Below are 18,735 nucleotides of genomic sequence, written 5' to 3'. Positions count from 1 at the left end.
TAATTAACTATTGTAGAGCTACTGCAAAATATATCTGTCGCCTGCCACCACCTACTCCCAGAATCAGAGTCACCTGGTGGGTTAACAGTGCCACCAATTGTTTGGAGGGTATGCATAACATTATGTGCCTGACTGCTTTATGCATATTATCACATCCCCTTTCCTTCAGAGAATGAAATTATTTACATACATTGGAGTGTTCTTTACCTTACATCATGATATTACATATTCAGGATTCTTTTTACAGTCTGTCATTAGTTCAGTCTTTCTGGCTTGTGCCTGATTCTTGTTGACCTTCTCAGAGTCTGCTGAACGTGCAATGGTTCTTCATTTTCTGTATTGGTTGTTGGTTGAGTTTGATGTTCCTCGTGTGCTGATGTACCATCCTGTTGTTCCGTGTGTTCTTCAGATGTTTTGGGACTGTTGAATACTTCCTCTGATGGCTGCAGCACAAATGGCTGCTGTACTTTGAGCTCATCTATTCCTTCTCAATGTAACACCTTCTGCAGTAAGAACAAGATACGAGTTGGGACCTGCTTGTTGAGGCCACCCATGTCCTCTCGAATCTTGTACTCTCATCATATCCTCTGGATGCAGAGGTTGAAGCCTTTTGGCAGACCCATCATAGAATCCCTTCTGCCTCTTTTCTGAGAGGTCATCTGTCCAGCCAACGAGTGGTCCACGGGCGGATGAGGAAAGCGAGGTAGAGTTGTTCGCAGTTGTCTGTCCATTAGCATTTGAGCAGGGGAGAGGCCATTGACAAGCGGGCGTCGAACTTCAGGGAGTCGTGAATACCGCCCAGTCCATCATACGAACCTGCCTCCCATCCATGGACTCCATCTACACCTCCCGCTGCCGGGGGAAAGCGGGCAGCATAATCAAAGACCCTTCCCACCTGGCTTCCTCACTCTTCCAACTTCTTCCATCGGGCAGGAGATACAGAAGTCTGAGAACACACACAAACAGACTCAAAAACAGCTTCTTCCCCTCTGTCACCAGACTCCTAAATGACCCTCTTCTGGACTGACCTCATTAACACTACACCCTGTATGCTTCATCCAATGCTGGTGCTTATGTAGTTACATTGTATACCTTGTGTTGCCCTATTATGTATTTTCTTTTCTTCCCTTTTCTTCCCATGTACTTAATGATCTGTTGAGCTGTACTCAGAAAAATACTTTTCAATGTACCTCGGTACACGTGACAATAAACCAATCCAATCCAATAGCTGAGGAGCACAAGGTAAGTATCACCGTGACTATCCAGAGCTTTCTTTAGAAGCTGTTTGACGATGGGCACTCCCTTTTCAGCCTTGCCATTCGACTGGGGGTAATGCGGACTGGAGGTAATATGTTGAAAGTCATACTGCCGGGCAAATTCTGCCCACTCGTAGCAGTCAAAACAGGGACCATTATCGCTCATGACCACACTCGGAATGCGCTGTCCAGCAAACATTTCCTTGCCCTTCTTCATAACACATCTTGGCGTCGAATTCGATAACTGCTCTATCTCCGGGTGGTTAGAGAAATAGTCTATAACCGGAAGGTACTCCTTTCCATTTAAATGGAAAAGATCCAGGGAATCTTTGCCAGGAAGTTGTGACTGTGTCACCCATGTGGATGGGTTCCTTTCTCTGCCCGCGCTGAAATCCTTGGCATGTCTCACAATTCTCCACCACCATTGGCTCAATATCACGATTGGTGCCAGGCCAATAGATTCCCTCCCTGGCTCTTCCCTTGCACTTCTCCATCCGCAGGTGTCCTTCCTGCAGCTGCACAAGGATCATGGATCATAGTGCGCGCGGGATTAGAACCCACTGATACCGCAACTGAAATCCATTAACATCTCTTAATTCTGCTGGCATATTGTCGAAGCTTGAACAGGAATCTTTGGGCCATCCTTCCTAGATATACTTTCTGACTTTCTGCAGATTGTGTCTTTTGTGGGTTGTGGGGGGTCACGAAGAACCCAGCACGAGTTTGTAGAATAGAAAGAAATAACTTTATGTGCAATTACATATATATATATCTATATACAACAGCAGCAGCAGCAGCAGTAACTCCCTTACTGCTCACTCCTCTCAGCTGGTTCCATACTGGCCAGCTCTATTTATGCAGGGACTCTGCTAATGATTTCTCCGCCCCCCCCCCCCCCCCTCTTATTGGGGAAGCTCATACTCCCGAAGGATTGTGGGATTGCCATTAGTCGCCAGCCAGGTTATAACAGTGTCCTTGGCAGTTTCTTCTCTCATCGTTGTTGACTTGTTGGCACAGACAGGCAGAGACTCTGTCACCATGTTTACGTGGGCCTGAACGTCCTCATCCAGCTGGGGTGGTTAGTCACTGCCAGTAGCTCTGGAAATCGTGTCAGCCACAATCAGATGCTTACCCGGCGGATACACCAATTCGAAGTCAGACCGCTGTAACTTCATAATCATCCTTTGGATACGCGGCGACATCTCACTAAAATTCTTTTTGATGATGGCGACCAGCTACCTGTGGTCAGTCTCCACAATGAAGGTTGGAAGCCCTTACACATGAACATGGAACTCCAATGGTCCATTAATGAGCCCAAGGCGCTCTTTTTCGATTTGTGCGTATCTTCGCTCAGTGTTAGATATCGCCCTGGTCGCCACTGGCAGCCAGTCTGCTTCCAGACTCTGCTGGAATAGGACCCCCCCCCCCCCCCCCTCCCCCCCCAATACCTTCCTGTGATGCGCCAGTTGAGATTTTTGGCTGGGTCAGAAAACGTGAGAACTGGCGCCGCGGTGAGCGAAACCTGCAATGCCTGCCACTCGTGTTTATAGTTGCTGGACCACTGAAATGGCTCATCTTTCTTTATGGCCTCCCTCAGATCGACTCTTTTGGCTGCCAAGTTGGGAATGACCTTTCCCATGGAATTGATCATGCCCAGCATTCTTCAAATGCCTTTTTTATCCGTAGGGCGTGGCATCTGCAGAATTGCCCTTATCTTGTCCTGATTGGGCTGAACACCTTGTGCGGAAAGTGTGTCTCCCAAGAAGGTGATGCTGTGTACCCCGACTTGACACTTGGTCCTGTTCAACTTGAGACCATTTTTATTGATACTTTTTAGGACCCTCAGGAGCCGTTTATTATGCTCTTCCTTTGTCGAGCTCCAAATGATAATGTCATCCACATACACGCGGACCCCTGGAATTCCCTCAACTATATGCTCCACAGCACAATGAAAGATCTCTGTGGCCGAGGTGATGCCAAATGGCATTCTTAAAAAACAATACCACCCAATGGGTGTATTGAAGGTGCACAACTTAGTGCTTTCTTTATCAAGGTTTAGTTGCCAGAAGCAGGTTCCTCCTGCCATTTCACACGTTATCTCTTCCCTTTTTGCAATAGGGTAGTGTTCCCTTTTGATATTCAGACTCAAATCCTTCGGATCCATGCAGACTCTTTACACAGACCATGGAATTTACCCAGTCTTTGGGGACTTCAGTACGCTTGATGGCCCCCAAGTAGTCATTCTCTCAAGCTCTGTCTTTTGTTTGTCCCTGAATGGTCTCAGTGCATGAATCACAAGTTGTGCATCTTCTTTTAATTTAATCTTGTACGTGTATGGCAATGTACCAAAACCTTGGAAAATTTCAGGGAAATCATTCAGTATGTAGTCTCCTGAAGGATGAGGGCCTGTTGTTGCACTGTCTGCACTGCAAACTCGTCAGACGAGCTGCAGCTCCTCACAAGCTTCGACTCCAATCAAAGACTCGCAGCCCGCCGCCACCACAGAAAATTTCAACTTGTTAATTTTATCCTTTACCTCAAGCTCACAAGTTCCTGACGAAGAGATTTTGTTATCATTATAATCTCTTAGCAATACCAATCGGGTAACTATTTTTGGTGCAACCCTCAGCTTTTTTATATCGGAGAGGTTGATGAGATTGGCCCGCACACCAGTGTCGAGCTTGACTGTTATCGCTTTACCATTTATCTTTAATAGATTTTTACAATATTCATTAATGATCTGGAAGGAGGAACTGAAGGAACTGTTGATAAGTTTGCAGATAATACAAAGAAACGCAGAGGGACAGGTAGTATTGAGGAAGCAAGGGGGCTGCAGAAGGATTTGGACAGGCTAGGAGAGTGGGTAAAGAAGTGGCAAACAGAATACAATGTGGAAAAATGTGAGCTTATGCACTTCGAAAGGAAGAATGGAGACATAGACTATATTCTAAATGGGAAAATGCTTCGAAATTAGAAGCACAAAGGGACTTGGGAGTTCTTGTTTATGATTCTCTTAAGGTTAACGTGCAGGTTCAGTCGGCAGTTAGGAAGGTAAATGCGATGTTAGCATTCATGCTGAGAGGGCTAGAATACAGGACCAGGGATGTACCTCTGAGGCGATGTGAGGCTCTGATCAGACTCCATTTAGAGTATTTTGGGGCCCCATATCTAAGGAAGGATGTGCTGGCCTTGGGAAGGGTCTAGAGGAGGTTCACAAGAATGATCCCTGGAATGAAGAACTTGTTAAATGAGGTTCAAGGTTCAATCCTGGCTCTGGGTCACTGTCCGTGTGGAGTTTGCACATTCTCCCCGTGTCTGCGTGGGTTTCGCCCCCACAACCCAAAGATGTTCAGGGTAGGTGGATTGGCCACGCTAAATTGCCCCTAAATTGGAAAAAATGAATTGGGTACTCTAAATTTATTTAAAGAAACCATATGTGTAGCATTAAAAATCGTTGCAGCTGAGAAATATAATGCCTCTAGCACATCTGCAATGTGAGCCAAACCTCAATCTCCTGCCTCAGCCCCCCCGGGCGGTGGTCTTGTAAGCCCCCCCCACACACCGTGATGTTACAGAGACCCTGGGAGGGGTGGGGGAAGGAGGGAAGGGGGAGGGGAAACTGGGAGGGGGAGAAAGGGTGCAGGGGGAAGGAGGACGGGTGAAGCCACATCCCATGTGAAGCGGGCAAGAATGAGGGCCCCACTGGCCCTGCAGGCTTTCTGGACCCTTGCCGCTACTGCCTGCCCTCCACCCTTCGGTTGGTCCTGAGGGTCCTCCCCAGCTTGTCCTCCAGCCCCTCCTGGTCTGGTGCCTCCTCGTCCTCCTCCTCTGAGGTGGCAGCATGTTCCTCCCCCTTCACCTTCAGCACGTTGCCCCGCTGCTGTGCCCGGTTACGGAGGGCACAGCAGACCACCACGAAGCGGGCGACCCTCTCGGGGAAGTACTGCAGTGCACCACTAGAGTGGCCGTGGAATCGGTGATATGCATTACCCCCTGGACTTGGCCATCCCATCGATGGCAGAGAATCCTGCTGCCCAGGCATCCTGTTGGGCTCGGTCCATGTCAAAGTTTATATAGTCTGCTGTCCGGGCAAACAAGGAACCCATGACCTCATGGATGCCCTTGTGGGCTGCAGCTTGTGAGATGCCGCACAAGTCCCCACTTGAGCCCTGGAATGATCCTGAGGCGTCAAAAAGCTCAGGGCTACAGTAACCTTGAAGGCCACAGGGAGCAGGTGGCCTCCTCCTCCATGGGGTGCCAAGTCCAGGAGGACATGGCCTAGGTGCTGCACCATGCCCGTGTTGAGGCAGAGCCTCCTGCTGCACACGCTGCCAGTCATCTGTTCGAAAGACCAGTGTCCCCTGTACACCTCGGGCCGTCGCTGACCTCCTCCTCTGGTTCTCTCCTTGGCCTGACGGGCAGCCGGGTTCTAAGGCTGTGGGGTGGGGCCCTGCACATGGGCCGCTAGCACGAACCCTGGTGACGCTGCTGCCGCTGCCTTCTCCGGTGCCTTGCCACCCGGCCTGCCAGCAGCACCATGAGGGCAGCCTCTGCAGGGTCCAAGATATCATCCATCTTGTGCAATGTAATATCTGTGAGGAATTGGAGAGTGTCTGAGACTGGCGACCAGCGGTGTCATCCATCCCGGGACCCTCCATTCCCCCATCACTCCCCCCTGATATCCAACACGTCTTGCCCACGCATCCTCGGCCCCTGGTCCCCGGTCATAACATTACCTGGACCAGCACACACTCACCTTCTAGTGATGTCCCCAGTGCTGGGACCGAGCCCCTAAGTGTTCAGATGTTGGCTGCTGCATCCGCGGTGTTTCTTCGTGCAGTGTACAGGCATCACAGTCCACGTGCTACATGGCCCGCCCACCCTGGGGATCCACTTGTGAGCTGTAAAATAAAACAAAGAACAAAGAACAGTACAGCACAGGAACAGGCCCTTCGGCCCTCCAAGCCCGTGCCGACCATGCTGCACGACTAAATTACAATCATCTACACTTCCTGGGTCCGTATCCCTCTATTCCCATCCTATTCATGTATTTGTCAAGATGCCCCTTAAACGTCACCATCGCCCCTGCTTCACCACCTCCGGGTTCCAGGCAACACTACCCTCTGTGTAAAAAAAGTGCTGACTTAACTACAATTGCCAAGTCCCTAATAGCATTAGCTGGGCGGCCAGAGGCTGCCATGATCAGTGGGAGTTAGGGATGGTTGGTGGGACAGACAAGCAGGGACTGGGGTTACACCCATTATGGGTACCCATGATCCAGGAGGTGGCATTGGCAGACCCTGAGAGCTGAGACAACCCCCCCCCCCCCCCCCCGCCTCTCCAGCTCAGGGGTGACCTCCCCAGCCAATGGCGCCCCCACCATGGGCTACCAACCCCCTCCCTCCACCATGGGCCACCCCCCCCCCCCTCCACCACGGGCCACCACCACCTCTCCCCCCACCGAGCACTGGGCACAAACCCCAGTTTGACCGGATTCATTGCCCGGGAGTGAAGGTGACGACTCACTCCCTCAGATCCCCACAGCGGCCCTTCTGCCAGTTTCACATTTTGACAAAGGTGTGCGAAGAGGTGCCCGTGTGACTGCCTGCTGGAGAGGCAAATCCCGGGAATCCGTTAGATAGAGGGGTCACTCCCGTTAATTGTATGGAGACTGGCTTTAATTGGCCATTAATGGTTTCTCGCCACGCCATGGTGGGATCCTGATTTCACCAACTGGAGTGGGCCGGTTGGATCGCAAACCGCCCACGCCATCCCAAAACCCTTTCAAGCTGCATGGTGAGACAGGAAGTGTAACAGGGCCCCACCACAGTGAGATCTGACTGACCCGCTGTCTGCTTTACTAATGTGCAGTCAGTGACATCGGACTGTCGTCACACCCACCTGATCAGAAAACAAAGAGTCAAAGGTCGAGGGGAGGGAAGGAGCCTTTTCAGTGTCGGGGGGGGGGGGGGAGGCAAGGAGCAAAACTGAAACACACATCAGCTCTGATATGAGACACATTGAGCAGTGACCGTAGGTTGAGAGATACGAAACATAAAACCATTTTGAAACCAGTGATGTCAGCACAACCAGGCCTCTTGGGTTGCTAAGCGATTTTGCAGTTTTTTGTCCGCACTAACTCCTCAAACATGATTGCTCATCTCCTGAAAAGAGAGAAACAGAGTTAACATTTTGAGTTTGCATGACTCTCCTTCACGTACCGAAGAATCACGGATGGGAAACGTTAACTCTATTTTCTCTTTTCACAGACGCTGTCAGACCTGCTGAGTACTCCCAGCATTTTCTGATCTTGTGTCAGATTTCCAGTGGCCGCAGTATTTAGCTTTCATTCCTCATCTCCTGTTCTCCATCCCCATGTTATTCAGGTTTGTTTGTTACAGGGGATAACACAACATTTACAGCACACGGTAACAGGCCTTTCAGCCCCGGGGTTGGGACCATGGTGATGATGTGTGAGCTCCACACCAGCCATCTCTCCCACTTCACTTCATCGAGCACCACCGGCATCCCTTCTACACCTTGAATGCATCTGAATGCTATTCACCTCTGTGGTGGCTCGAGACATATACTGGAGGCTTCCAGTAGTTAACAGAGGGGTTTATTGATGAAAGGCAATGGCAGATAGATAACAGGCATAGAGCACTGCACAACAGGTCTTTACTCTTCAGCTCTCTGGTCCATACTGCCCGGGGTCCTGCTGCCAGGGCCCCGCGATACTCCCCACTGGCCTGGATTTGCACACTCACACTCGATTGGCCCTGAGCCGGCTGCAGGGTCTGTAGAGTCCACCCCCTTAAAGGGGCCACACCATCACATCCCTTTCCCCTCACCTCCCTTAACACACTGTCCCAAAACTATGTACAAAGGTTACAACAAGGACAACTGAGGAAAGAGAGTCCATCAAAATGTCAATCGGTCCAGAGACCTCCCGGACCTCTGTAGCCCAGCCGCAGGCTCAACTCTCTTTTGGGCAATCGAGTGGTCCACAGTCGATACCACCTTAGGATGGCCACTTCGGGGCAGCACGGTGGCCTAGTGGTTAGCACAACCGCCTCACGGCGCTGAGGTCCCAGGTTCGATCCCGGCTCTGGATCACTGTCCGTGTGGAGTTTCCACATTCTCCCTGTGTCTGCGTGGGTTTCGCCCCCACAACCCAAAAAAATGTGCAGAGTAGGTGGATTGGCCACGCTAAATTGCCCCTTAATTGGAAAAAATAATTGGGTAATCTAAATTCATAAAAAAAAATTTAAAAAAAAAAAAAAAAAGGATGGCCACTTCGACTACCAGTCGGTTTTGGATGAAAGGGGCTGGTTGGGTGTTTTGGAATTTTAAGGTTATTGAAGGCTTTCTGTGCTACTCCCCCGGCTAGATTAATTAGATAGTTAATGAAAGTGAGGGGTTGGGGTTATCTGTGGCCCATATGAGAGGGGATTAATTTAGCTTAAGTTTAGTAGTTATATGCTGGGACCCCAGCTATTCACAATACATATTAATGATTTGGATGCGGGAACAAAATGTAACATCTCACAGTTTGCAGATGATACCAAGTTGGGTGGGAGGGTGAATTGTGACGAGGATGCAGGGATCCTACAGCAAGATCTGGACAGGTCGGGAGAGTGGGCAAACCAATGGCCGATGCAGTATAATTTGGATAAGTGTGAGGTTATTCACTTTGGAAGCAAAAACAGGAAGGCAAATTACTACCTGAATGGTTGTAAATTGGGAGAGGGGAGTGTGCAGCGGGACCTGGGTGTCCTTGTGGACCATTTGCTGAAGGTAAGCATGCAGGTGCAGCAGGCGGTAAAGAAGGCTAATGGTATGTTGGTCGTCATTGCAAGAGGTTTTGAGTACAGAAGCAGGGATGTGTTACTGCAATTGTACAGGGCCTTGGTGAGGCCACACCTGGAGTATTGTGTGCAGTTTTGGTCTCCTTCTCTGAGGAAGGATGTTCTTGCTCTCGAGGGAGTGCAGCAAAGGTTTACCAGACTGATTCCAGGGATGGTGGGACTATCATATGAGGAGAGATTGACTAGGTTGGGACTGTTCTCGCTGGAGTTCAGAAGAATGAGGGGGGATCTCATAGAGACTTATAAAGAAAATTTATTTAAATAAATTTACAGTACCCAATTACTTTTTTCCAATTAAGGGGCAATTTAGCGTGTTCAATCCACCTACCCTGCACATCTTCTCTCAGGTCTAGGAAGTCTATTTTAGGATTGACTTTTTGTTGTGGGTAGGTCGTTGCTGCCGGAGGTGATGGAGTGTGGATACTCAGCAATGGTGATCTCTGATCATGCCCCGCACTATGTAGACATTGTGGTGGTATGAATGTGAACACTGCCATTGGTGCAGAGCATGGGTTTCCCATTGGCTCTGGCTGGTCATGTGCCTCTCATCCGATTGGCTGGGACTAGTCATGTGACTGCTCACCAACTGGTCGAGAGGCAAGTAGACCCCGCCTTCGAGGCGGGGTATAAGTACCCAGAGTTCCCAGCGGTCAGCCTTACTCTGTAGTCGACCACCGGGCTAACAACTAGCTGATTAAAGCCACAGTTTGGATCCTAATCGTGATCTGAATCCAATTGATGGTACATCAGACATGTTGGTTAGCTCGTGCCCAGCTCAGCACCCCCTTTGGAGGTTTGATACTTCGCTGTTGGGGGATAGAAGTTTTTGCGAGAGGATGTCCTCCGTCACTGAGGAATATTTGAGCTTTAATAGGAGTGAGAAGATTCCCCCTTCAATGCTATGGGAGGCTCTGAAGGTGGTCATTAGAGGGGGGATTATCTCCTTTAAAGCGCTTAAGGAAAAGAGCGAACGAGCAGAGAGGCAGAGGGTGGTGGAAGCTATCTAAAGGTGGACAATACTCGACCAATCAGACACCAGAATTGCTGGCTAGCAGGAAGAAGCTACATGTGGAGTTTGAGCTTCTGTCCATGGACAGGGCGGGGCTCTTGTTGCCATGTCCGCGGACTCTCTATGACCATGGGACGAAGGCTAGTCGCCCGCTGGCACATCAGCCGAGCGGGCAGGTAGCCTCTGGGGAAATTGTGCAAGTCAGGGATCACGGGTAGACTGGTCTCTGCCCCCAGTTTAATGGGGCGCACAAACCGCTCTATCGGAACCTGTACGAGTTGGAACCCCCGGAGGGTCAGTCCTTAATGTCCGAGTTTTTAGATGGCCTGGCTTTCCCAGTAATGGAGCAGGAGGAGGGGGAGGCATTGGAAGCTCCCCTGACTCGAGGGGAGATTAAGGAGGGTATGGGATTGATGCAGTCGGGGAAGGTGCCGGGACCAGACGGGTTCCCAATTGAATTTTGCAAGAAGGTTGCCGATGCTGACCCCAGTGCTGCTTGAGGTGTTGGAGGACTCTGACCCGAGGGACATTGCGGGCCTGTTTAGGGCAGCCGATTATCTCCTTGATATTGTAGAAGGATAAAGATCTGATGGAATGTGGATCGTACTGCCCCATCTCTTTGCTGAATGCAAATACAAAGTTGCTAACGAATGTATTGGCGAGGAACGTAGAGCCCTGCCTCCCGGTAATAATTTCAGAAGAACAGTCACAACTGTCGGCCAGTATCCGGAGGCTCCTCAAAGTGGTTCTGCCCCCCTCCCCATCCCCTGAATTGGAGATGATTATTTCTCTGGATGCAGAGTATGCGTTCGATCGGGTGGAATGGAGCTATTTATTTGAGGTCTTGGGCAGGTTTGGTTTTGGACCTGAGTTTATAGCCTGGATCCGGCTTTTGTATAGAGCCTCCACTGCCAGTGTCCATACAGGGGAAGGGAATAGAGGGGGCAGGGAGCATAGGATGTCCTTATATGCGGACAATCTGTTACTGTATGTAACGGACCCTATCTCCAGTGCAGAGGTGATAATGAAATGAAATGAAAATCGCTTATTGTCACGAGTAGGCTTCAATGAAATTACTATGAAAAGCCCCTAGTCGCCACATTCCGACGCCTGTTAGGGGAGGCTGGTACGGGAATTGAACCCGTGCTGCTGGCCTGCTTTAAAAGCCAGCTATTTAGCCCAGTGTGCTAAACCAGCCCCTGCTGGAAACTGCTCGAGAGTTTTGGCAACTTTTCAGGGTACAGATTGAGCCTGGGTAAAAGCAAATGTTTTCTGGAGAGTCCTCCAGGAAGGGAAGCCAATCTGAGGAAGTTACCTTTTCACCTGTCCAGGTCCAACCTTTGTTGTCTGGGAGATCGGGCGGCCCACTACAGGGCTTCGTGACAGAAGCTAAATTTTGGGGTCCTGGTTCGAGCGGAGAAGGAGGATCTGAAGAGATGGGAATGGTCTCCCGCTGATCCAATTGATTAAAATGAATATCCTCCCAAGATTTCTGTTGTTGACCCAGTGCCTTCCGGTTTTCCTTTCAAAGTCGTTTGTTACAGGAGTTAGTGAGATGAGCTCGACTTTTATTTGGGAGGGTAAGTCCCTGCGGTCCATATGGTAACTTTCACAAAGGAATAAACAATCGGATCTTGCATTACCCAACCAGTTATATTATTATTGGGCGGTGATAATTGAAAAGGTGGGGGGGTGGCATAGAGGGACGGCGACCATGTGGGGGCAAATGGAGGGGAATGAAGGTACCAGCTTGAGGGCATTGGGTACCCTTCCGTTTTCCCCAATGAAATGGGCTAGCAACCCGGTGCTGGCGGCCACCTTGACAATAAGGAGACAATTTAGACAGCACTTCAAACTGGGTCTATGGCAATGTTGGCCCCAATCTGTGGGAACCATCATTTTGTCAATCTTTAATAACCCTTATTGTCACAAGTAGGCTTACATTAACACTGCAATGAAGTTACTGTGAAAAGCCCCTAGTCGCCACACTCCGGCACCTGTTCGGGTACACGGAGGGAGAATTCAGAATGTCCAAATTGCCCAACAGCATGTCTTTCGGGACTTGTGGGAGGAAACCGGAGCACCCGGAGGAAACCCACGCAGACACGGGGAGAACGTGCAAACTCCGCACAGATAGTGACCCAAGCCGGGAATCGAACCTGAGATCCTGGAGCTGTGAAGCAACAGTGCTAACCACTATGCTACCGTGCCGCCAGCGGATTTGGAGGGAGGTGGAGTTGGAAAGGTTTCTGGACCTGGTTGTTGGTGGTAAGTTCTTGAGGAGTAGCTGGAGAGGCGTAAGCCAAGAGCTAACCAGTTTCAATATTACCAGGTATGAAACATTGTGCGCAAGGTGTTTGCCTTCCCTTTGCCCCCCTCCCCCCCCCCCCCCCCCGTTGATGGACAGAGTTCTTTCGGAAGTAAATGTAGGGAGAAAGGAGGGATGTCGGAGGTCTACAGACAGCTGATGTCGACGGATTAGGTCCTGTTGGACGAAATTAAAAGAAAATGGGAGGAGGAATTGTGCCAGGAACCTGAGGATGGGGAATGGAGTGAGGTTCTATATCGAGTCAACTCCAGCTCTGTGTGCGCTCGGCTCACCCTGATACCATTCAAGGTAGTGCATGGGGGGCATTTGACTAGGGCCCAAATGAGTGTGTTTTTTGCAGCTGTAGTGGATAGATGTGAGCGGGGCTCTGGGGGCCCTTGGGGGCCCTGCCCATCACACACACACACACACACATACACATACACATACACACACACACACACATACACACACACACACACACACACACACACACCCATACACACACACACACACACACACACACACACACCCATACACACACACACACACACACACACACACACCCATACACACACACACTCATACACACACACACTCATACATACACACACACACACATACACACACACACCCATACACACACACACACACACACACACACACACCCATACACACACACACACACACACACACACACCCATACACACACACACTCATACACACACACACTCATACATACACACACACACCCATACACACACACACTCATACACACACACACACATACACACACACACACACACACACACACACACCCATACACACACACACTCATACACACACACACTCATACACACACACACACACACACCCATACACACACATACACACACACACACACCCATACATACACACACACACACACCCATACACACACACACACACACCCATACACACACACACACACACCCATACACACACACACACACACCCATACACACACACACACACCCATACACACCCATACACACACACACACCCATACACACCCATACACACACACACACACACACACACACACACCCATACATACACACACACACACCCATACATACACACACACACACACACACACACCCATACATACACATACACACACACACACCCATACATACACACACATACACACACATACACACACACCCATACATACACACACACACACACACCCATACACACACACACCCACACACACCCACACACACCCACACATACACCCATACACACACACACATACATGTTCTGGTCCTGCCCTGCGCTCATGAACGTTTGGGTTTCCATTTTCAGCACCATGTTGGGCATGCTGGGGTCGGCTTTGAGCCATGCCCTTTGGCTATTTTGGGGATCTCAAACTTGCCGGAATTACAGACAGGGGTGAAGGCAGATTCCTTTGCTTCCTCGATAGCCCGTAGACGCATCTTGTTTGGCTGGAGGCCCTCGTCCCTGCCCAGTGCAGCAACTTGGTTTGGCGATCTGATGGAAATTTTGCACTGAGGAAAAATCAAGTCGCTGATGAGAGGGCCGGCTGCAAGCTTCTCCCTCAGGGGGCAGGGTGCTGGGGGGGCTGCAAGCTTCTCCCTCAGGGGGCAGGGGGCTGGGGGGGCTGCAAGCTTCTCCCTCAGGGGGCAGGGTGCTGGGGGGGCTGCAAGCTTCTCCCTCAGGGGGCAGACGGCTGGGGGGGCTGCAAGCTTCTCCCTCAGGGGGCAGACGGCTGGGGGGGGCTGCAAGCTTCTCCCTCGGGGGCAGACGGCTGGGGGGGGCTGCAAGCTTCTCCCTCAGGGGGCAGGGGGCTGGGGGGGCTGCAAGCTTCTCCCTCAGGGGGCAGACGGCTGGGGGGGCTGCAAGCTTCTCCCTCAGGGGGCAGACGGCTGGGGGGGGCTGCAAGCTTCTCCCTCAGGGGGCAGACGGCTGGGGGGGGCTGCAAGCTTCTCCCTCGGGGGGCAGGGGGCTGGGGGGGCTGCAAGCTTCTCCCTCAGGGGGCAGACGGCTGGGGGGGGCTGCAAGCTTCTCCCTCAGGGGCAGGGGGCTGGGGGGGCTGCAAGCTTCTCCCTCAGGGGGCAGACGGCTGGGGGGGGGGCTGCAAGCTTCTCCCTCAGGGGGCAGACGGCTGGGGGGGCTGCAAGCTTCTCCCTCAGGGGGCAGACGGCTGGGGGGGCTGCAAGCTTCTCCCTCAGGGGGCAGACGGCTGGGGGGGGCTGCAAGCTTCTCCCTCAGGGGGCAGACGGCTGGGGGGGGGCTGCAAGCTTCTCCCTCAGGGGGCAGACGGCTGGGGGGGCTGCAAGCTTCTCCCTCAGGGGGCAGACGGCTGGGGGGGGCTGCAAGCTTCTCCCTCAGGGGGCAGACGGCTATTGCCTTTTGCAGAGAGTTGGTTACCATCAGAGTGGGGGGGTGGGGGGGTGTTGCTGCAAGCTTCTCCCTCAGGGGGCAGACGGCTGGGGGGGGGTGCAAGCTTCTCCCTCAGGGGGCAGACGGTTATTGCCTTTTGCAGAGAGTTGGTCACCATCAGAGTGGGGGGGGGGGGGGCTGCAAGCTTCTCCCTCAGGGGGCAGGGGGCTATTGCCTTTTGCAGAGAGTTGGTCACCATCAGAGTGGGGGGGGGGGGGGCTGCAAGCTTCTCCCTCAGGGGGCAGACGGTTATTGCCTTCTGCAGAGAGTTGGTCACCATCAGAGTGGGGGTGGGGGGGGGGGGGGGGGTGGTGCTGCAAGCTTCTCCCTCAGGGGGCAGATGGCTGGGGGGGCTGCAAGCTTCTCCCTCAGGGGGCAGACGGTTATTGCCTTCTGCAGAGAGTTGGTCACCATCAGAGTGGGGGTGGGGGGGGGGAGGGGGGGGGTGAGAGGGGGGCAGCTGGGAGGGCATCAGGGATTGGTTCTTGTTTATTTTGGGTTTGTGGCTGGTGGATGAAAAGATTGGAATTCTATTAAATGGTTGTCTTGGTGTTATTCTGGAAAATTGTTTACTACATTTTTTTAAAATTGAGGGATGGGCATATTTTGTTGTATATTGTATGAATCTGATTGAATATTTGACATGTTTGTAAACTGAAAATTTGAATTAAAAGATTTATTTTAAAAAAGGATGGCCCACTTTGAGAATGGTGTCACCGACCTGGACAGACGCAGCAGGTTGAATGGAAGTAGGGGAGTCCCCGGTTCCCCTTGGCTGGAACAAGGTACAGGAGGATTCACGATGCTCGCTGGACTTGGCAACTCCGCGTTGGGGGCCGCCATCCCGTGATTCCTCAGGTGGTCGATACACTTTCTGACTGCCTTCCCGTTCACATCGACCACATGAGACATCGGCCTCGACTGGGCCACAACACGTCCTTCTAACCGAAGCAAACCGGAGGTGAAATTACGGACCCAAACCGGGTCTCCCATCTGGAATGTGATTGGGAAGAGAACCGGTTCCGACGGCAAAATCGCAGCGGTTGCCGATTTGACACCAAATCCCAATTCTGTCACCTCAACAGCAGTGTCAATGCGGTCCGCAATGCACATCGAGTAAACACTGTTTGCATGTCATTAGCAGGCCTGACCCGGTATTCTCCGGAGCCTCCACAATGGTCTGCCTCCGATGGATCAAGGTCCCGACTACGCGGTTCACTTGTACTTTTAAAAATCGGGAAACGGGCAGCACGGTGGCCTAGTGGTTAGCACAGCTACCTCACGGCGCCGAGGTCCCAGGTTCGATCCCGGCTCTGGGTCACTGTCCGTGTGGAGTTTTCACATTCTCCCCGTGTTTACGTGGGTTTCGCCCCCACAACCCAAAAGATATGTAGATAGGTGGATTGGCCACGCTAAATTGCCCCTTAATTGTAAAAAATAATTGGGTACTCTAAATTCTTTTTTAAATTTTTTAAATCGGGAAACCAGCGTGGCGGCTGCTGACGGAGAGAGTGGAGGTACGGAAAGTGTCCAACATCACCATAGTTTGCTGAAAGTTGTGCCGCTGGCTGGGGGGCTTCTGCCAGGGCTGCGGGGAGTAGCGTGGGGGGTGGCCAGGAGGTGGACTGTGGGGTCGGGGTTGACAGGCACGGAACACCATTGCTGCAGCTGGCAAGGCAGCCGTGTAGCTGTGCACGCCACTGACTGCCCACTATGAACTTAGGGCCATGGTTTGTATAGGTTTCCCCCCAGGCCACCCCCCTCGGTGCCTGCTGGCCCCAGCTGACCCATCTGCTGTATGGGCGCGCTCCAGCACAGCCAGTGCCATCTTGTTGGCTGGGATGAGTGTGTGTGGGGATTGTAACGTGTATCTGCGGATGCAGCTTGTCAGCCTGCCGAGTGTCAATTGACAAAGAGTCATCGGACTCGAAACGTTAGCTCTTTTCTCTGCCTAGAGATGCTGCCAGACCTGCTGAGATTTTCCAGCATTTTCTCTTTGGTTTCAGATTCCAGCATCCGCGGTAATTTGCTTTTATCCCGAGTGTTAATCACGGACCCGGCAAATCCGGCACCGTTTCTCATTGGAATCGATTGTGTCCCACGTGGTGCCGGTGCTAGCCCCTTCACAGTCGCTGAATCGGTCCAGGTTCGGCGTCAGGTTTGTTGTCTTGGAAGTCCATGAATTCTGCCCCGGTGTCAACACTTAGTCTCAGGCATGGAGAATCCCACCCTGTGAGCACAGGTATTGGAAGGTCTGTTCACCTAGGGCAGTCAGCAAAGCTGACTGAATGAAATTACTTCAATTTTAAGCGGTCTACCATTTACCCTCAGGACAATTTCAATTGGAGAAGTCTTATTCCGTTGGACTGCAGTCAACTGATCCATTACAGGTTCTTCTTCCGAGCTCTTCTCCACTGTGTTCAGTGGTGGTGTGGACTGCTGCTGCTGCTGTTTGTATTTTGCAATGGCACGCTTTGCCTCGTGCAGCAATGTGTTTGAATGTGCCCCCATCAGTTGCAACAGAAACACACAAACCCCTGAACGTGGCAGGTTAACTGGGGATGGTGTCTCCCCCCCCCCCCCCCCACCCCCCCGGCAGCAATGGCAATCTACCTCAGATTCAATTTGACCCTCCGATTCCTTCCCACTCCCTGGGTTCTGGTCCCGTCTCAAGGAATGTGCCTGGTTCTGAGGCGCAGACTTTGCGGCCCATCCCTGGCTGACCACCCCTACAGCCACCCTTGGTAGCTCAGTGGTGCCTTTTCCGGCACACTCGTTTGAACTATCTCGATCGCTTTTTCCAACGTAATTGTGATCTACACCAGAAACCTCTTCTGGATGTTAAAGTTATGGATCCCACAAACCAGCCGGTTACACAATACATTATCAAGCGCGGCCCCGAACTCGCAGTGCTCAGCGAGCTGGTGAAGCCTGGCTATGAAGGCCGAGACTCACTCCTCATGATCCCTCTCTGCAGATTGTAGCATTCGATGATAATTGAGGGCTCTTGGGTTTCAATCTTCTTTCAGCAATTTCACTATCTGGTCAAAGGTCTTCGAGTCGGATGCCTCTGGGACGTGGGTTTCCTGATCAAATTGTCAGAATTTGATGTCGGCCAGACCAGGTTTTCCTTCCCTAAAGTACATTAGTGAACCAGATGGGTTTTTATGACAATCGACAATAATCGTGATTAGACTTTTAATTCCAGATCTTTATTGCATTCACATTTCACCATCTGTCCTGGTGGGATTGGGAGCCAGGTCCTCCAGAACATTACCCCGGATCTCGGGATTACCAGGCCTGTGACAAAGCCATTACACCACTGCCTTCCCATTGATCGACTTGGGAGAATGTCAGTCAATGCAGAGATGCTGCTGGATATGGGATAACAGGATAAAAATAATCTTTCTGAGATCCCAAAACACTTCACAAGGCCCATTAAACCTTTGGCCTCTTGCACCATTCCAATGAGTCATGAGGAACAGCTCACCTCACCTTTTGATGACACACTTTCCAGTCTTGCACACTCATCACTGGCACCGTGAAACTCACAATCGGTTGCCCTATTGCCATTTACACCTCCTCTAGACCCATCCTTTATTTTTGACACTTGCCTGAGTCTGTCTTGTACCATCATCACTTTGTTTTTTAAAGTCTTGTTCCTCCTGTCAATCTCATCCCTCCCCATTCCGCTCCCTGCCTATTCCCCTCCCTCCCCATCCCCCCCTCCCCATTCCCCTCGCTCCCAATTCCCACCCTCCCCCACTCCCCTCCCTCCCCATTCCCCCCTCCCCATTCCCCTCGCTCCCAATTCCCACCCACCCCACTCCCCTCCCTCCCCATTCC

This window comes from Scyliorhinus canicula, chromosome 6, assembly GCF_902713615.1.
Source record: "Scyliorhinus canicula chromosome 6, sScyCan1.1, whole genome shotgun sequence".
Classification (NCBI taxonomy): domain Eukaryota; kingdom Metazoa; phylum Chordata; class Chondrichthyes; order Carcharhiniformes; family Scyliorhinidae; genus Scyliorhinus; species Scyliorhinus canicula.
The sequence above is the reverse complement of the archived record's forward strand: the minus strand, read 5'-3'. Positions refer to the sequence as shown.